This window comes from Lissotriton vulgaris, chromosome 12 (assembly GCF_964263255.1).
Source record: "Lissotriton vulgaris chromosome 12, aLisVul1.2, whole genome shotgun sequence".
Lineage (NCBI taxonomy): Eukaryota > Metazoa > Chordata > Amphibia > Caudata > Salamandridae > Lissotriton > Lissotriton vulgaris.
Genome location: NC_141700.1, coordinates 114,823,439 through 114,844,963, shown reverse-complemented (window position 1 = coordinate 114,844,963; position 21,525 = coordinate 114,823,439). Strand labels below are relative to the sequence as shown.

The following is a 21,525-nucleotide window of genomic DNA, read 5'->3' as shown; positions in this document are numbered from 1 at the left end:
CGGTATTTCTGAAATGGCCTCAGGTGAACCCTCAGCCGCGAGATACATACCGTTCACAAGATTGTTTCGTGCGCGGTCTACTTGCTCTGATTTTACTCGGATCCCCTCAGTAATTAATTCATTTTCTTGGGCCTTATCGGATTCTCTAAGTCTATCTTCTCTACGTAATTCTTTTTCAGCACGCTTATGTGATTCCTTACGCCAAAACTCTATGGCGTCTTTCTGAGATTGTCTGGCTGTCTTTTTCCATAGTGCTTCCTCTACCTTCATGATGCACTCGGCATCCCATGTTCCGATAACGGGCCATCTGTGTCTTTCGTCTAGATGTTTAGTATACTCGGCCCATAAATCTAGATATAATATGGCATCTATGCCATGCTTGTGGTACATAAAGTTTCCTGGAGTGTCCCTAGGGGGGATAGGAATTTCTTCCTCTAGCATCCCTTTCCTAGTTCCTATCTGCTTTAACTTGTTGAAAAACGGCATCTTTTTTACTTAATACTGAATGCTCAATCCTTGCTATTTAATACTGGATACAGCTAGTTATACAAGAACACAATAATGCACATTAAAAACAGTCACACTCATACCACGACATTAATCACATGAAGAAGACATTTGAGACATATATGACTACCCTCTATACCGGATGTACTGCTAAACAGCACAGATACACTGCTAAAACAGTGCAGAAACTTGAAATAACGGATGTACTGCTAAACAGCACAGATACACTGTCTAAAAACAGTGCAGAAACTTGAAATAACGGATGTACTGCTAAACAGTACAGATACACTGTCTAAAAACAGTGCAGACCGGACTTGTGTACCCAAACCCGTCTAGATACGTCCCAGCAATGGTACTCACCGGGAAGCACGGAAACAGAAGGCCTCTGAAAACTCGACTGGACTGGACTCGACTCGACACGTGGATACTTCGGAAAACTTCGGAAAACTTCGGAAAACTGGTGGGCCTCTTGACACCTCGGACCTTGCTTCTTTCGGCTAGGCTCTGGTCGGGATCCTCCGCACTCCTCACCGCCTCGTCTGGGTACTGATCGCAGTCTTCGTCACCTCCGTGGGCCAGAGGGAGATGCAGGAAATCCTGCCGGTACGCGTAGTTTCCTTCTAACTGATGGCAGGGGACAGAGCTTGCAACGCACCAACCGGCGCGTGAGGTGGGGGAGGGGTCCCTATTCGGGCGCCAAAATGTTGTAAATATATAATTTACCGTCTTAATTTCTATGCAGGTAAGTACTTAATCAATAATAACTCAAATCGGAAAGAAAAAAACAGAGTCCGTGGTGTTAGAGTTCTTAGGGGTTTTATTCCTTAAAAAGGAATGGTCAAGACCTGGATATCATGTTCTTCCCACCACAGAGGTGGAAGAAGGGATAGAGCAATATTTTATTGACAATACATAGCTTATATACTTAATTTACACCATAGAAAGCAATATAGTAGGCGTAACAGCTGAGAGAAGACAAGATAACAGTATCCACGTGTTACTAGTACGTAATCAGAAGGCGTGGACTAGGCGTGAACTAGAGGTGTGTGCTAGAAACGTCACAGGTAGGTGTCACAAAGGGGTGGCACTAAACAGAAATGTTGCAATGTCAGCAGAAATCGGAAGCTTGGATGCGCGCGCAGCTGCATGACGTGTGATTGACGTGAAACTGGAGGGTGCAGGGGGCTTGACATTTACACTGACGGAAAGAGACAGAAGTCTGGCATGTCAGATCAACTTGTACTTCTATCATATCTGATATCTGATGTTTGGGAACCATATTATCTGAACGGAAAAGGTCTCTGGGGCAGAAGCTATTCTATACTGACTATGAATGCGTGTATAAGCGCCTGAGTGTCTGCATGAGAAGCGTGGGGGCATGGGCCTTCCAGGGGAGCATGGTAACAGAGGCTATGAATTACTTGCATGGAGACAGGCCGGCCCTTTGGCTCTGCAGCTGGGGAATGTTTACTTGAACTAGTAGGCAGGAATGTATTTTCGAGGAGCGGAACAGATAATTCGAAGGTTGTAGTCAGTCTTGGCAGGCAGCAGGCTGAGGTAAACGCGGTGGGCCGCGCTGGGAGTAAGTCAGAGTTCACGGGTACAGAGGCAGCCTGGGCTGAGGATTTCAGAGTCAGAAGCCAGAAAAAGGCTCGATGGCAGAAATTCAGGGCCTACTTTGCCAGAGCTGGAAAAACGTGTAAAGTGTACTACAAAAAGACGTTGGCATAGCATACTTAGGAACGGACTATTCAACCCATTCAGGGTGGGTCTGAAAGAGGACATGTTAACGTTGGACGCAAATGTATTTGCGTCTTCATAGCTGGCACAGGAGGGAAGTTACATGCACTTTAAGCTAGTACATGGAGACGGTGGGGTACGCGCTAGGGAACACAATTTGACCATAACATTTATATTTCCTCATTCCCTCCTTGTTCCCTACGGACCCTTCATGATATATCGATCCTCATGAATCGATCAGTTTGTTCTTGTAACATCATTTGCTCTTCTTTCTTTCTTTTACGTCTTGAAAGGAAACTGGAATGTTCAATGCATGAAGTGGCACACAGTCCACAAATCGCTGGCCCACACTGTAAGCACAGGCAGCAACTGAATACTAGGACTAGGCCAATGCCTAGGAAGGATAGGATCTTCCATCCCCAAGCTGTTAACGTTGTCCAGAACCAACCGGACCAAGTCCAGGTGCCTGGATTCTGATGTATCAGATTAGCAATTTTATGAAGACGTGTAATAGCTTTGTATACAGACGGCGCGTTTTCTGGAATGAAAACACAGCAACTTGACCCGATGACCTTACAGGCTCCACCTCTATCTGCCAAGATGACGTCAATAACAAGACGATTCTGAAGGACAACAACCCGCATGGCGGACTGCTCTTCTGTTAAGTTACCTAAGGCGGAGGCAGTTTCATTCACTACTGCTTCAAGTGTTCTAGTTAATCTGCGTATTAGTTTACTATTTTGGACAGGGCCTAAAAAGAAAAAGAATCCTTTATTAAAATCGGTGTACTGTTCCCATGCCGTTTCTGTGTAGTCGACAAGTGGGATATCTCTTCTGAATCTATTCTTTACTAGATTTGTATTTCTGTGATAATCAGGAGGGGCTAGAAAGACAGGTGGCAGAAGGAATGCAATATAACAGGTACCATCCCAATCTGGAGGTAAGCGTATGTATGCGGTATGACCACAAACAAAATAGGAATGACGGATAGCTTTGAAGGACGATTTACCATGATCACTGAATTCGACCACAGTAGTACATTTACTATGACCCAAGTGTACTGAACCTTTCTTCCTGACACATAATTCACCAGTGACGGGTAATACTGACATAGCGGGCAGAACGGGTGCAGCTTCGGATTCAACAGTAAGAATCATAAGGTTAATTGTGTAATTGCTTAATCCATATACTTCATTTTCTAGATCAGTTCCTATTCTAATGGGGAGTCCCTCCTTATCAGGGTAACAGACGTCGAGCAGGACCAAGTTCAGGTTTCCCCAAACCCAGCTCCCGTCGAGAACAGCAATATCAGGATCCAAGGAATTAATTATTTTAAACCATGCACCACAGGAGCCGTTGTGAGTGAACGGATACGGAAAGAGGGGCAGAGCTCCCTTGTAATTCTGGTAGGGAGGGAGTCGGCCACATATCCAGCAGTTGGTAGCATTATTAGTCTGATGGGAATGATGAAGCATACTAATGAAAGTGTTGTTGCGCAGCGCAAGTCTGTAAGAGAGTTCATGTGGAGGTAACTCGCTGAAAGTATGTTCGGCAGAAACATTGTAAGCAGATTGTTCACGGTTGAAAATAGGACAATAGATAGGAAGGAGTATACTGACAACAATAATCAGAAGACTCAGAAAAAACATTATTAACAATGTCACTATACAGTGACTACGCAGTGATTTGCAGTATGTACGTTTCTTGAATTGTCTCTCTCTCTCTCTATCTCGATCTAGGGGATACATGTCAGAAACTATTTAACCGATTCACCTAGGGGAGGACTTAAACAATTAAACTGTCTGACTTGCTAGATCGGAGCTTTGATCTGTATTCTTCTTGTGTAGTTTTCTCTCGTTCGGAAACTTTAAAGTCACTGGGCTCGATACAGTCTTTGGAAGGGGTGGACGAGCCTGGGTCGGATTTCAGTTCATTGCATAGTTTAACATGGCTCGTGTGGATCCACCCCTTTCGGCCCTCCACTTTCACCGCTGTCCTCGTAGTGAGTAGAACGGTCTTCGGCTCTTTCCAGCGGGGCTCCAGCGGACTTTTCCTGTCAAAGTTCCTTATTAGAATCAGGTCGCCTGGACGGACATCATGCGGCTTTACATCAGTGTTGTCAGGGAAGGCTGCGGCAACCTGTGAACGACATGATTGGAGTGCAGACATCAAGGAGGCAAGGTAATCTGTCAACATATTGCAATCAACATCAGTAATTTTCTTAGGAATGGGCGTCCCCCACATATTCGGTGGTCTACCAAAGACCACTTCGTACGGGGATAGTCCTGATCTTGAATGGGCCACCATTCTCATATAGAACAGTGCCACTGGCAGAGCGACTATCCAGTCGACCCCTTTCTCTTGACATATTTTTCCAAGGCGGGTCTTTAATGTCTGATTATGCCTCTCTACAAGGCCTGCGGCTTCGGGATGTCGGACACAATGGAATTTCCATTGATATCCTAGCAGCAAGGAAACCTGCTTCATTAATTCGGATGAGAATGGCTGACCGTTATCTGAGTACACGACACGAGGCATGCCGTACCGTGGGAAGAATTCACGAACCAACTGCCTGGCAGTGGTCGGAACAGTGTAATCTGGGACTGGGTATGCTTCGGTCCAACGGGACAGTGCACAAACAATTACGAGGACATATTTGAATCCTCGACAACGGTCCATCTGGATATAATCCATCTGGAGGACCTCAAAAGGGTGATCGGGAGGATGAAATCCACCTTGCTCTACAGGGACGCTTTTACCTGGATTGAACTGACAACAGATCATGCAAGTACGCACTTTCTGTTTTGCTGCTGCTCGTAAGTGTTTATTGCTCCAAAGATTTTGTAAACTGTCTAACATCGCTTTTTCTCCTAGATGTGCTGGACTATGTGCTGTATTGATCATGACTTGAACCATAGAATCAGGGAGAAACCATGTAGATTTTCCCTTCGTCATCCAACCTTGATCTGTCTGGATCCCTCCTAGGTCAATTCATTTCTTTATTTCATCTGGGGTAGCATGTGTCTGAATATCGATAACATCTAGTGTGGGATCCCTGACTGTCATACAATTTGTCGGTCCTATTGTCTTTGTCATGTCAGTTGTCTGAGTGTGAGTCAATGCTGTATGTTTTGCTGTCTGGTCTGCCAGGTCGTTACCCTGGGAAACAGAATCTGTAACTTTAGTATGTGCTTTACACTTCATGACGGATATGCCTGAAGGCAGATGTATTGCTTCTAACAGTGCTTGAATGAGGGGGCCGTGTTGGATCTTGGCACCATGAGAGGTCAGAAAACCTCGTTCTTGCCATAACATGCCGAAGTCGTGTACAACTCCGAACGCATAACGGGAATCAGTGTATATGTTGACATTTCTGTTCTTGGCTAGAATACAGGCTCGGGTCAGAGCAATAAGCTCTGCCGCTTGAGCGGACAGTGTGTCAATACGATGTGTTTCTTTTACTTCGGTTTCAGTGGTCACTGCATATGCGGCCACTAATTCTCCTGTACTTGTTCGCATACATGAACCATCCACATAAAGTGTCAGGTCTGGATTTGTCAGTGGAACATCTGTTAAGTCTCGTCGGGGCTTTGTTACTGTATTAATGATTTCTATACAATCATGCGGGGCTGGATCTGTCCTAATTGAAGGTAACAGTGTTGCTGGGTTCAGAATGCTGCAGCGTCTGATTTCTATGTGTGGCTGGAATAGCGTTAATTCGTAACCTGTCAGTCGTGCTATGGTCAAGTGCTGAGTCTGGGTTCTGTTTAAAAGAACCTCTACAGAATGTGGAACTTGTACTGTTAACTGATGGCCTAAAACAATTGAATCGCTCTGTCTAATTGCTAGTGCTGTTGCTGCTACTGACTTTAAGCACGCAGGGAGTGCCTGGGCTACTGAATCCAATGTACTTGAAAAATAAGCGCAAGGCTTATGTGAACCTGCTTGGTCTTGAGTGAGGACAGACAATGCTGTACCATCACGTTCTGTAACAAAAAGTGTAAACGGTTTGCTGTAACATGGTGTTGCTAAAACTGGTGCTTGACATAATGCTTTCTTTAATTCCTCAAAGGCTTGTGTGTGTTCCTGAGTCCAAGGGAGGACAGTCGAAGTCGCTGCCTCCTGTGTCGTTAACTGGATGAGTGGTTTAGCTAGAAATGCATATTGAGGAATCCATTGTCTGCAGTACGAGGTGAGGCCTATAAAGGCCCGCACTTCCTTTTGTGTCTGGGGTTGTGGCATATTTACAATTAACTGAATGCGATCGGGAGTGAGCTGTCTCCCCACTTTGGACAGCAACTGACCCAAGTACACAACTTGCTGAACACAGAATTGTAGCTTCGAAGGGGACACCTTGTGTCCCTTGACGGCTAGGAAATGTAAAACTGTCAGTGATGCTTGTTCACATTCGGGCTCACTTCGTGCGGTGATCAGCAGATCATCGACGTATTGCAGTAAAGAGGTGTTAACTGGCATTTGAATACAATCTAGTTGTCTTTTCAGTGCTTGACTATAGATGCTGGGGCTTTCTGTGAATCCTTGAGGTGCGCGGGAAAATTTGAAGCTTCGTCCATTTAAACTGAATCCGAAGAGATATTGGCTCTCCGGATCAATAGGTACACTGAAGAAAGCGTTCTTGAGATCAATTACAGTAAAGAACGTTGCTTCTGAATCAATAGCAGTCAATAGGGAAGAGATATCCGGGACCACAGGGTACTGTGGTACAATGCATTTATTCAGCTCTCGCAGATCAATCACCAACCGATATACTGGCGGTGCATTGGGATCAGTACGTTTAAGAATTGGAATGATGGGTGAATTACAGATATTGGAGTCGGTCTCTACGACCACTCCTTGGGCAATGAGCTCTTCAATTATTTCCAGTAAAGCCACTACAGCATCGGGTGGTAATTTGTATTGTCTGATTCGTGGTAGAACAACTCCTGTCTTGAGTGTAACACGGTATGGTGTGATATGCATACAACCTACATCAGTTGGGCCTTTTGCCCACAAGTGATCTGGTACATTTTTCAATCTGACATCGAATTCTCGCAACACATAATGACCCTTGAAATCCCGCAGAAAGAGTCTAACTCCCTCCGGGGAACAGCAGATTATGGCTCCTAGAGCCTTCAATGTTTTTATTCCTAACAGATTTTCTGGGCATGATTTCGTAAGTAACAAGTCTGTAACTCGTGATAATGGACCCACAGCCAGGGGGACTGGTTCTGATACTTCATTTACAATGGGCTGTCCTGAAAAACCAAGGGAAACATTCTGTGAGCCTGAGAGGGGTGCCCCTGGGACTTCGTCATGGCTTATAGTGGTGCGGCTTGCCCCTGTGTCAATTAAAAACTTTCTGTCTTTTCCCAATACTTGACTGTGTACATAAGGACCTTCTTGATCTACAGGAATTTCAATAAGAGGCAAACCCATCTCCCTCTCTAGGCTGTTTCATGCGTATCGTTGGTAATCGGGGTAAGTACCTTGGGCATACTGGTACATCTGCTGAGAAACTTGTTGGGTCGCGGCAATGGGCTGTGGCTGTGATACCGCTACTGTCTGTGCTGTATGAGGTGAAACATGCATAGGCTGTGTGTTCTGCATGGGCTGTACATTCTGTGAGGTCTGTTGCTGGACCTGATCTTGTCTTGGTGGATGCGGTCTCTCTTTAGTTTTACCTGTTGATATGTTATGTTTCAGAACTGGACATTCATGTACGTAGTGACCTGGCTGCTTGCAATAATTGCATGTCCCTTTAAAGGGAGCTGCGGTGTGACCTGTCTGGGTCGTACCCTTTCTATTTCCGTCGGTATGGACCGACTGGGCTACTAACATTTTCATTTTCGTGTCTTTCATACGTTTCTGTTCCTGATCCTGTTCTTCTCTAATTCTGTTCTGATGGTATTGTAACATTTGTAACATCTGTGATGGCGTATTTGCTTGCCAAGTACTCTCAACCTTGTATACACGATTCTTGACTGCTAACAGGGAATTCTCAACTAACTTGGATACAAAAAGATGCGGGTATGACTCGCTACTTGGTTTAAGACCACTATTAATAATAAAACATTTCTCGAATCTTGAATAAAAGTCACTAGTATCTTCGTCGGGTTTCTGTTTACATGCTGAGATTGCATCCCAGTCTTCTTTTCTAGTTGTCAATAATCTTGGCAGAACCTGTACTATCAAACCTGGTAATGCTTTAGTTTTTTCCCCAAGGCCTAGCCCTGGGACACGTTTATTCTCTTCGTCTTCTATTTCTGCCCATGCAATCTTTTTGTCTCCCACCTCCCATTCTTTTTCCTTTAATTTCTCGTAGATGCCCGTGGGCAACAGTACCTTTAACATTTTCATGATATCTTCATATGTGTAATCCCCCATCAGTAACATGTCTTTAAGTTCTCTGTGAAAACCTGCAGGGTCTTTATCATGACACGGGACTAGTTTCTTCATTTCTAACAGTTCCAACTTAGTCAGAGGCGTGTGTACATACACACGTTTCAAGGTACGATCCTCACCCATAACTGGGTGTACTTCTCGTAAGGGGTTCTGACTTTCAATGCCACTCAGGCGTTCCATATGATACATTTTTCTTTCTGGGTGCGGAGCGGGAACATATTCAGAGCTTGTAAAAGTGTTATATCTATGTCGTTGTTCTAGAATTATTTGTATTAACTTGGTACTGAGACCTCTCCATCTATCCATGAGTAGTGCTTCTAATGTTTCATGTAAGGGACCTGGATCAGAATGTTGGTTTCTGTATTTCGGGAGGAGGTGCTGAATCATGTATACACCTGCTCATTTCTGCTCGTCTGGGGAAAGGTTCAGGAATGTCTGCGCTACGGTGTCATCATTATATATATCCGGATTTTCAGTCCATAATATGGCTGACCGGGCTAGTTCTTGTTCATCCATAGAATTTAGTACATTGTACCCCATTCTCTCTCGGAGTCTTTTATCAGTCTCCTTGAACTGATGTTCAGAAGAATTCGGGTTTGTTAAGGCAGAGAGGAATACTCTCTTGCTTTCTGGACGAGTGCCTTTCCTAAGGTAAGTTCCCTTACCTACATACGCTATAGTGTCTGTAGTCTTTTCTGATTCTTCAGGTCCTTCTTCCTCCTCCTCTGAAGCCTTTTCTTTCTCTTTTTCGTGTATTTCTATCACTGTCTTTCTAATTTTCTTGTACATACTGGCTATGCAAGTCCCCTTGTCGTGTTTTCCTTCAGATATATTTTGACCCCACTTGTTTAGTGCATCTAATTCACTCTGATCTGTCCCAGGCCGGTCTCGTTCTCTTATTAGGCAATTTATGAAAAAACGTAGTATCTGTGCTTGAACGTCAACTTTCTGATGCTCCATGGCATCCTTAATACTGTCAGGGTCTTTCCCAGTCTGAACAAACTCATATATTCTATCTAGGCGCTCCTTCATTCCTGCATAGTACAGCAGAAAATCAGTAGCAGATCTTAACCATAGTGATGCCATCATCATTCTATTGTCTTTGCCGGGCACTGGATCATATCGGCAAACTGAAAAGTTTTCTTTGAGTATGTCAAGGCTGGGTGACTTGAACGTGAAAGGACTCTGCAAGTCCCCGAGCTGTAACCTGCGCGTTAATGGCGGGGTGTGTAGACCCCCGGTCGCACCCCCTGAGGCGGAAGCTTGAACATTATCTCTCTGTGGAGTCTGTATCTGAACTTGAATTTGTCTTTTAGTAGGGTCAGGTAGACGTGGTTTCGGTAAATCAACTTTAGGTACGGGAAGTGGTGGAGGTGGTGGAACAGGAGGATTCTGTTGTGGTACTGGCGGAATATGATCTTGGGGCGGGTTACCACCCCCGTCCCTGTCGTTAGGCAGGGCGCGGACAGGCAGATTGGTGTAAGCGGGTGCTACATCCTCTAGATAGGAATTCAGGAATATGTCTTTAGTGGTCCTATGAGTTACTTTAGTTGGAACCAATGGTGGCGGCAGATTTTTCGGTATTTCTGAAATGGCCTCAGGTGAACCCTCAGCCGCGAGATACATACCGTTCACAAGATTGTTTCGTGCGCGGTCTACTTGCTCTGATTTTACTCGGATCCCCTCAGTAATTAATTCATTTTCTTGGGCCTTATCGGATTCTCTAAGTCTATCTTCTCTACGTAATTCTTTTTCAGCACGCTTATGTGATTCCTTACGCCAAAACTCTATGGCGTCTTTCTGAGATTGTCTGGCTGTCTTTTTCCATAGTGCTTCCTCTACCTTCATGATGCACTCGGCATCCCATGTTCCGATAACGGGCCATCTGTGTCTTTCGTCTAGATGTTTAGTATACTCGGCCCATAAATCTAGATATAATATGGCATCTATGCCATGCTTGTGGTACATAAAGTTTCCTGGAGTGTCCCTAGGGGGGATAGGAATTTCTTCCTCTAGCATCCCTTTCCTAGTTCCTATCTGCTTTAACTTGTTGAAAAACGGCATCTTTTTTACTTAATACTGAATGCTCAATCCTTGCTATTTAATACTGGATACAGCTAGTTATACAAGAACACAATAATGCACATTAAAAACAGTCACACTCATACCACGACATTAATCACATGAAGAAGACATTTGAGACATATATGACTACCCTCTATACCGGATGTACTGCTAAACAGCACAGATACACTGCTAAAACAGTGCAGAAACTTGAAATAACGGATGTACTGCTAAACAGCACAGATACACTGTCTAAAAACAGTGCAGAAACTTGAAATAACGGATGTACTGCTAAACAGTACAGATACACTGTCTAAAAACAGTGCAGACCGGACTTGTGTACCCAAACCCGTCTAGATACGTCCCAGCAATGGTACTCACCGGGAAGCACGGAAACAGAAGGCCTCTGAAAACTCGACTGGACTGGACTCGACTCGACACGTGGATACTTCGGAAAACTTCGGAAAACTTCGGAAAACTGGTGGGCCTCTTGACACCTCGGACCTTGCTTCTTTCGGCTAGGCTCTGGTCGGGATCCTCCGCACTCCTCACCGCCTCGTCTGGGTACTGATCGCAGTCTTCGTCACCTCCGTGGGCCAGAGGGAGATGCAGGAAATCCTGCCGGTACGCGTAGTTTCCTTCTAACTGATGGCAGGGGACAGAGCTTGCAACGCACCAACCGGCGCGTGAGGTGGGGGAGGGGTCCCTATTCGGGCGCCAAAATGTTGTAAATATATAATTTACCGTCTTAATTTCTATGCAGGTAAGTACTTAATCAATAATAACTCAAATCGGAAAGAAAAAAACAGAGTCCGTGGTGTTAGAGTTCTTAGGGGTTTTATTCCTTAAAAAGGAATGGTCAAGACCTGGATATCATGTTCTTCCCACCACAGAGGTGGAAGAAGGGATAGAGCAATATTTTATTGACAATACATAGCTTATATACTTAATTTACACCATAGAAAGCAATATAGTAGGCGTAACAGCTGAGAGAAGACAAGATAACAGTATCCACGTGTTACTAGTACGTAATCAGAAGGCGTGGACTAGGCGTGAACTAGAGGTGTGTGCTAGAAACGTCACAGGTAGGTGTCACAAAGGGGTGGCACTAAACAGAAATGTTGCAATGTCAGCAGAAATCGGAAGCTTGGATGCGCGCGCAGCTGCATGACGTGTGATTGACGTGAAACTGGAGGGTGCACGGGGCTTGACATTTACACTGACGGAAAGAGACAGAAGTCTGGCATGTCAGATCAACTTGTACTTCTATCATATCTGATATCTGATGTTTGGGAACCATATTATCTGAACGGAAAAGGTCTCTGGGGCAGAAGCTATTCTATACTGACTATGAATGCGTGTATAAGCGCCTGAGTGTCTGCATGAGAAGCGTGGGGGCATGGGCCTTCCAGGGGAGCATGGTAACAGAGGCTATGAATTACTTGCATGGAGACAGGCCGGCCCTTTGGCTCTGCAGCTGGGGAATGTTTACTTGAACTAGTAGGCAGGAATGTATTTTCGAGGAGCGGAACAGATAATTCGAAGGTTGTAGTCAGTCTTGGCAGGCAGCAGGCTGAGGTAAACGCGGTGGGCCGCGCTGGGAGTAAGTCAGAGTTCACGGGTACAGAGGCAGCCTGGGCTGAGGATTTCAGAGTCAGAAGCCAGAAAAAGGCTCGATGGCAGAAATTCAGGGCCTACTTTGCCAGAGCTGGAAAAACGTGTAAAGTGTACTACAAAAAGACGTTGGCATAGCATACTTAGGAACGGACTATTCAACCCATTCAGGGTGGGTCTGAAAGAGGACATGTTAACGTTGGACGCAAATGTATTTGCGTCTTCATAGCTGGCACAGGAGGGAAGTTACATGCACTTTAAGCTAGTACATGGAGACGGTGGGGTACGCGCTAGGGAACACAATTTGACCATAAAATTTATATTTCCTCACCTGTCAATAAACTCTAAGCAACGTGCTGTGCAGCAGCTGCACAGTTCTTTACAAGGCCGTTGTGTGCCGTCTGGAAGACCCCTCTCGCTGCAAACTGTGAGATCCTGTTGTAGAGGGAGGGCCGAACTCAGCATGGCGCTGCTTCTACGAACAGGGTGAGAGCCCGAAAGGGCCTAGGCCTGAGTGACTGACTGCTGAGATGACAAAGAGACGCGGGGCAGAAGCAAAAACTTCACCTATAAACCTTAACTCAAACTCTGAACCTGACTAGGGACACCCATAGAGGGGCAGGCCCACAAAGGTAACATGGAGGGGCCCCTGAAACCACACAGAATTGCACCTGTGAATCAGGTATTTGTGCTTCAGTGAATGTATAGTGGAATTCTGTGTGTTCTGTGTAATAACATACTTCTCTTTTCTTTACAAAGAGAAGCAATGGGCTGGACAGTGATTGTGTTGAGTTGCAGGTACTGATCCCAGAGCCTGAGTACCTGCACACAAACCCTAGATTCCAGTCATCTTGTTTTAGTAGAGAAAACTCTTTGCTGACCCCGCATTTTTTGTCTACCAGTGTTTTGGGGTATTGGGGATAGCTTCCGGATTCATTTTTGGAGAGACTGATTCTGAGGATGAGTCATGGGTGCCACCCAGAGTCTTAGTCAAATGATCCACTTTCGTTTGGGAAGGCCTTGTCTCACCGTGGATCTTTCCCTGGTACCAACAGGGCTTACGTCCTTGTCCTTACCAATTTGGCAAATTTATTAGAATCGGTGGGTGGGATTGCTAACTAGGGTGTGATCTAGGAAGGAACTGCTTGTAGATGATGCAGATCTCCAGCCTGGGTGACCAAGACGCCTCCAAACCATATAATCCCAGCCATCTCAGATCATGCACAACTGCAGTTTCATATCCCACTTCAACTAATGATATTGCTGAGGTCTATTACTGGCATTTCTGCGCTGTACATGATTATTGGGCACAACAGTTCTGGGCCCAGTCCGCAGGTGGGTGGGGCGTATGTGTGGGGGGAGCACACTGATCCTCCCACCCACCCCAGTCCACAATCTGTTCTGGCAATTAGGACTCCCCCTACTCCCCGCTCTGCCAGGACACAGATATTCCCAGGTAAGCGTGATGGGGTCATGAGGGGAAGCTGGCCACCATACACCTCATTCTTCAGGTACAGGCCATGGTTCACATGGCGCCTGGTCTTTTTCCTTCAGAAAACGTTGGAAAAAATTAAAAGAGTCCCCGTAATACATTTGGGTCACTGCTGGATCCGTTCTTGAGAGCGGCAGTATTTTGCTCTGCTAGGTCAGCCATGCTACTTCACTTGAGCAGCCAACCCGGAAGTTGAAAAAAATCTGTAATTCCCCACAAATAAAATCCACAAATGAGAGCACTCACTAGATAAAGCCTGAATTGTTTCAATACGATGGCGGAACGAACGCCACTGATTTACCCACATCCATATTAGGATGGCGGTGGGTATCGCAGCGGACGCAAAGTCCGTCTGCCGCTTTACCACTGGTGGCAACGATTGCCTGCCGGGCAGAGCAGGGGCACTAATATGGTGGCAGTGCCTAGCAGGCACCGTCCGCCATATTAGGATGTGGGGACTGAACAGCCGATGCCGCCATGGAAAGGCTGGCGGGCATTGGTTTTGGGGGCCTGTTGCGGGCCCCCCTTGTTTCTGGGGGAGGTGGGGTACACTAGAGGGGTACCTATGGTACCCCCAACATTTCGCTGCACCAAGTGGCAGGCACTGTGTGGTGCAGTGAAATGCCAGACATGCGATTTTTACATTGTGGCGGGTGCTGCTGTCAACAGCACCTGGCGCAATGTCAAATTGCAGAATGGGACCGCCATGGTGGCAGTCGCATCCTAATTCGCTGTGCGGGACCGCCGCATGTCTGGCGGCCAGTCCCAACACCGCGGGGATGGCCGTAATTGTATATTTTTAAAATATTGTTTGTTTATTTTCAAGATTATTTAAAAAAAATGTTTAAATGTTAATAGTAATTTTTGTTTCTCTGCTATCCAATAGTTTCTCTACTGTTGCACTCACTGGAGTGGGAATAGTAATTTTAACCCGCCGCTATCTAATAGTGTTAAGCTGCCATGTAGGAGCGGGAGCTCTCACAGGTGGAAAAGTCCTGATTAATCCTTTACGGAACTGCTTTACCAGTCTGCTGGACCACCAAGATGGAATCTCAGATGATCTCCGGAAACAAGAGATAGCCGATAAGTGTACTTTGATCGAAGCAGGAGCCAAACCTGTACGTGCTAGATGCAGGAGGTATGGCAAAATCTCTTCTGGAGATGACCAAAGAGGGTGCAGCTTGGCTGATCTGTACCAAATACAGAATCTTTTCCACTTTAAAGAGTATGCTTATGGGGTACTGTCCGCTCGAGCACGAGATAGGACATCTCTGCATTCTGGTGGAATCTTTAAGTGTTGAACCCTCTGGGACTCAGGAACCAGGCGGATAACCTCAGAGAACCGAGGTCTGGATGTTGTAGTTGTCCCTGGTTCATTGTTAATAGGGATAGAATCGGTTTGAGGGGTATCAGAAGTTGCAGTGAAAGAAGATAAAATTCTGTGTATCACTGCTGGCAGGGCCACGCTGGGGCTATTAAGATGATTTTGCAGGGCTCCCCCTTTATCTTCTATAGCCCCCTTAGAAGAAGAGGAATGGGAGGAAAAGCATAGGCAAATACGCCGGACCATGCTATTGAAAAGGTATTACCCCATGATCCCTGATGGGGATGCCAGCTTGCAAAGTACTGTCATTTGGCGTTGTCGTAAATTGGAAACAGGTCCATGTTTGGTTTGCTCCACCAGGAGATGATGCTGTTGAGTCCATTGACTCAACTCTCACTCGTGGCAGGATATTTGTAGCCTGCTTAGTGTGTCTGCTATGGTGTTCGGTCTGTTCCAGATCAGTTGAGCTTCTTGAGACAAAGGAAGAGATTATCTTCCCCCTTGCTTGTTTAAGTAGTGCATTGTAGTAGTATCGTCAGTCCTGACAAACACAGAATAAATCCTTATTCGGGGTAAGAAAGCTTATAGAACAAGTGACACTGCTCCTAGTTCGAGAAGTTTTATATGAAGATTCCGATGAGATAGAGGCCACGTGCCGCTGATCTGAAGTTCTTGTAGAAAAGCTCCCCAGCCTTCCAAGGAAGCATCTGTTGTTATCATCATGGGAGAGGCTTGAGGCAGGAATGGTAAGTCTTGCGACAGATGACAAGGTTGTGTCCACCAGAGTAGTGAGGAAACCATGGGTGGAGTTATTCAAATTAAGTCATCGAATGTTCCCTTGACTGGTACCCACTGGATGTTTAGAGCTTCCTGGAGAGGACGCATGTGCAGGCGACAGTGAGGAATGAGAAGAATACAAGAGGATATCACGTCCAGGAGAGATTTGTAAAGGCATACAGAAAGAAAAAAAAAATCTGTGCGTTTCGAGAAAGTTATTAACCTCTGCTGTCTTTCCAATGTGGGATAAGCCTTGTTTAAAGCAGTATCCAGTATGGCTCCTAAGAAAGTTAGTCACAGGGAGGGTTGGAGGACTGATGTTTCCAGATTTAAGGTGAAGTCTAGCTGGTGGAAGAGGCGCAGACAGGTCTTGGTTGATGCTCTTGCAGCCCGGTAGGTAGGAGCATTGTCTAGCCAGTCGTCGAGGTGGGGAAAGATTCGGTGATGATGTTGCCTGAGTTAAGCTGCTACTTGTGCAAGGTATTTCGTAAAAATTCGAAGGGCTGATTTGAGCTCAAAAGGTAACACTCAGAATATGAGAAACGTTTTGTGTTTCTTGTGTATTTGTGTATGGGTATGTGCAAATATGTGTCCTGAAGGTCTAAGGACAGCATGTAGTTGTTTCCGTTGAGAAACTGCAACACATCCTGGATAGTGATCATGCGGAACAACTGTTTCTTGAGGAATTTGTTGAGACTTCTCAAATGTAGAATTGGTGTCCACTTTTTTGACTTCTTGCGAACCAGGAAGAAACGGGAGTATAATATTTTCCCCCTCTGGCAAGTTGAATGCGTTCTATTTGCTCCCATTTGAATCATGGAAACAACCTCTAACTTTAAGAGGTGTAAATGCTTGTGAACAAGAGGTTGCGGAGGGGTTAGGGGTGGGGTGTCTCTATATTCCAGAGAATTAACTAATTGTATTAGGTCTAAGACCCATTGGTCTGTTCTAAATTGTTTCCAATTTTACAGGTAATAGGAAATTGTACCTCCTACTTTGGAAGGAATTGGAGAAATAGCAGCTGGCAGTTTTAGAAGGTCATTGGCGACGTTTAGTATCTTTGTCCTGCCCTGTTTTCCCTCTGAAAAAGCACTTGTTGTAGCCAGCTCCAGGTGGTTGTTGTTGGGCAAATTGTGGCCTATATTGTTGGCTGGAAGAGGTATAAGCGGGATACTGATACTGTTGGTAACCTCCTCTGGAGGATGACTGATCCTTGCCCTGTGCACCACAAAAAGGCATCTTTCTATACTGCAGAGTGCCAAGGGCCTTAGCAGTGTCTTTATCTTTCTATATTCCTTGTAACACTTCATCTAAGTGTTTTCCAAAACGTTCCTCCCCGTCATAAGGCAGATTTAAAATCTTGGTCTGAACTTCAAGCCTGACTCTTGTAGCTTTCAGCCATCCCTAACGACTTAAAACTGCCCCCGGCCAGTTGCCGTAAACCGGTGAAAGCAGTGTCCATCGCACAAACTATGATCTCTGAAGCGGATATTCACGCTCCAGCAGTATTTTCCTGGCTTCTTCTCTGACGTCTGCTGGTAGGTTATTGATATAAGTGGCAATATCTGACCACATTTGCCTATTGTAATGGCCTAACAACGCCAGGGAATTAGAGGCTCTCACCCTTAATACTGACATTGCCAAGAAGCGCTTGCCTATGCTATCAAGCCTTCTACCTTCCTTGTCCAAGGGTGCTGATAATGGTGCCAAAGGATTTTTTGATCTACGTTGCCCCGCTTGTGATACCACCGAGTCTGGTCTTGGATGACACATGAGACAAGCAGGCGTCATCAGGAGCCTTATACTTTTTATTAAGTGCACAAACGGTGTGGACGCCATTTATTTGACAAGGATAGTGCGACTCTGCTGACTCTGTTGAACTGAGATTGACAATTCACCAGGCACAATTAATATATATAATTGGCCTACACATCGTTTCTTGGCTATATATAGTCTTTTTTGCTCTTACATTCCTCTGAATATCTGAGGTTTAACCATCAGATGGCCCGGTGACTTTTGACTCGACCAACGTGATTGCCTTGAAAAAGTCTGAATACTTATTATTGTACAGACAAAACACGTGTTGGCTTTTTGCTGGGATTTTGCTATAAGAAAATAAAGAAGACAAATTGACGACCAGTGTGGAGAATTTATGATGACATAGCGCCGTAGTCATTTAAGAGTTGTTTAATTGGATTAGCAGTATAATTGTATTTATTTATACCCTATATTTTGGACGAAGAGTACCAAATGTGACTAGATTAGGGAGTGCTACTACTAATCAATTTTTCATTTTAAGTGCAGGTGGTTCTGACCTGCCAGTAGCATTGTGGGTAATCAGTGCAATTAGTGCATTTAGCACCCCAGATTGTCAACTACAGTTCCGCTAAAAACTATGAAGAGATAGGTTTGTTTCACAGCTTTAGGGGCGGCTTTTCCCTGTTGAGGATTACTATTACCCACTGTATTCTGTATCAATGAGCATGGATCTGACTGATTTCCTAAAAGGCTCCTTGAAATCATAAAGGAAACAGTCCTGCTGATGCACATGCATTGGCAACTCAAAACGACTGGCAGCTCTCTCCGAGAGGTTATGGAAACCTTCTATGTTCTCTGGAGGTGAATCAGTTTGTGGTGGAGACAGCGACACTGGAGGAGGAATTATGTAATCGTCCTATTCGTCACGTTATTGCATCTCACCTTCCTCCTGCTCTTATTCATCCTCAAAGGATAATAGTTGTTGTAAAAGTACTTCTGGTTGAGGAGAATGTTGGGGTAAATCTCTTTCTGTAATCCACTAACATGGATTGTAAGTCTGTAACAAGAGTGGAGGGAAGACATACCATATCTTGTTGAAGTTGTTGCTGAGGGCATTGGTCAGAGTAATAATATTGTTGGCCATAATATTCTTGTTCATAGGAGTCTTCGTGGTATTTCACGTTAAGCTCTGATAGGCTTTGAGCTGCCCCAAAGAGACTGTTATCCTCAGAATAATCATCATCATCCAACAGATGTGTTGGCAACACAAACTAAATTCTACTCGGTGATGTCAAAGAAGGAGTTAGTGTTTTTTGCCTCACTTTTAGGTAAAAAACTATTTCTTGTTTTTGATGTTGGCTGGCTTCTGGAAGAGACTGTCGTCGATGACGATGAGCCGTAGGCGACCGCAAGCTGCCTCGACAATGACAATGGGGGTGCCACAGTTGATAAAGGTGTGGACGTTAGTACAGCCATCGACGACATAGCTACCGATGACTCAGCAGTTAACGGGATGATGGGTAAGATCGCCAATGAGAGGTCCGCCGTCGATGGTAGGTTTGTCGTTGACGCTGGATTCACCGTCGATGTTGGATGCGTCGTTGACTATATCTTGGAAGACATAGTAATCGATACCGTCGATAACAAAGGGAGCTGAGACAGGCTTTTTGAAAGTAAGTTTAACCTTCACAGGAGTAGTAGAAGGTTCTGAGCCCAGTTTCGGAGATGATTTTCTGGCAGAAACTGGATCTTTATCTTGTTGGTATTGAGGATGCAACTTAGAAAGGGCGGCATGTTTTTGGGAACATTCTGAAGACTTTTTGTGAGCCTTCTTTAGAGGTTGCTGAGAATTTTGACCTGCAGAGTCATGAAGCGTTCTTTTTTGAGGCATTTTCGAAGAGGACCTTGAAGAAACATCACTCTCCTTATGAGAAACACGATCATCTTTAAGCCTCTGCAGCCACAATAAAATCCTCCCTTCACGATCTTTTAGGGTCTTGGTGGAAAACGTGTGGCATACTTTGCAATCCTTGGGTCTGTGGTCTGGCTAGAGACAATAAAGGCAATCCTCATGGGGATTGTCGATATGTAGTCTCATCTTCCTGAAGAGGCCTTTTTTAGGTGTTTCTGACATGGAAGCGTCAGTTTACTTCACCTGAGAACAGATACAGAGATCTGTATAATATATAATCTTTAGTCAAGAAACAGAAAAAAACTTGTAGAAAGGTAATGCCAAAGAGTTGTGAGAAAAACTGAGCAGAGCTAAGTGGAGGATCCCTAGGATGACGTGTAGTAGACAATCAGAGGGACTGGAGCTACTCTCAGGAAGGTTCTATAGGGTGTAGTGATCTGATTGGTTGTTTTCTAAGTTTGACCTTTTTTTAAATAAGGACACATATATGTTACTAAAGAATGAGGCCTTAGGCCTTTAAGTTCTATGTCTATTGGGACATTACTTTTTAAATGTACCGGGGATTCTCATCTCGACAACAGGGAATGATTCAAGCATGTGAATCCATGAAAGTTCCAATACTGGAGTAATCTTGCCATTCATTATTGTTTTGTCATTATGTATGACAGCAGGAATTGTCAGTTTACTGTCTGTTCCTGCCAGATGATCAATCACTTCAGGACCACTGGGTTCTTTCATATGTTCTATATTTCATCTTGCCATAACCACTTTCATGTATCCAAAGCCTTTGTAACTTGTTTAATAATGCTTTAAAAAATAAAATAAAATTTAAGAAAATAAGATGAAGGAGGCAGAATTGTCCTGGTGGAATAGAGGAAGATGCGAGTCCTAGGAAAGAATTAAAGGCCACTCGTTGTTTAATGAAGTAGTTGTTAAGGAGGTCGTGGTTCAGTCCCAGGTCGTTGTGTATAAGTTGTTGTTAAGGCCACTCATTGTTTAAAAATCATTGTTCAGGCTGTTTCCTAAGACTGGTACAGGTGAACCACAGGGCAAAAGTTGTTGCGCACAGAAAATAATTTCTGTACAAGATCCACAGACGGAAATATTTTGGTTGAGGGGGATCCAGGTCTACCACCGATTTTATTCCTTTTATACATAAATGGATTAAAATCAGCCGTTACAAAAAACACATGGATGTCCCTCTCATTTGGAAGAAAATGGTCCCTATTTTACTCTATGCAAACTATGCTGCTTTACTGACTTGTGGCCCAAAGCCACACATGATGTTCAGTGTATACCAACAAAAACACCCTATTGGCTCCATCCAAGAATGTTCCTAGTTGGGTGTTCTTTCGATGCCAAAGGGAACTGGGGCCCCAGAGAAATTAAAGCTTCCCATGGAAGGTCATACTCATTCTTGAGCTCTATCTGTATACTAAAGTGCTCTTCATATTTTTTGAGCCTGTTCAATTATATTTCTGCTCAGGAGGGGTGTAGCCGAGGCCTTTCCACACTATATAATGTGTTTGTGTTGGTTTATTTACCCGATGCGTTATCATGCGCCTGCCATTGTATTTTGAATTATGAATTGCTGTTAGCTTATCATTTTTATTTGATTTATTCGTGTAATGTGAATTATTTTTGCTTTTATGGTTACTGTCTGTAGCCAAAAAAAAGTTTTTGAAACAATACAATACGACTGAAGCACTAAGTTACAATTGAGTGTTTCACTAATTTTTAACAGAAGTTGAGCAAATCTTAATTTTTAATGTACTATGAATTTGACCACCTGGCTTCATCCTCCTCCACTTCTAACACACTCCTTCCTAGTTTGTAATCCACAGATGACTCAGATCATTTTGTTGACAATCCCCTCAAAACATTTAAAGCATGAATATAAACCAAAATACCAATTTTACAGAAAACTTAAGCACA

General features: G+C 44.5%; 1 protein-coding gene across 1 annotated transcript in view; it reads right to left on the bottom strand.

The window, feature by feature from the left end:
* Positions 1-21,525, bottom strand: part of HORMAD1 (HORMA domain containing 1) — a 974,569-nt gene that overhangs the window by 459,498 nt on the left and 493,546 nt on the right. The gene's annotated exons all lie outside the window — the stretch shown is intronic.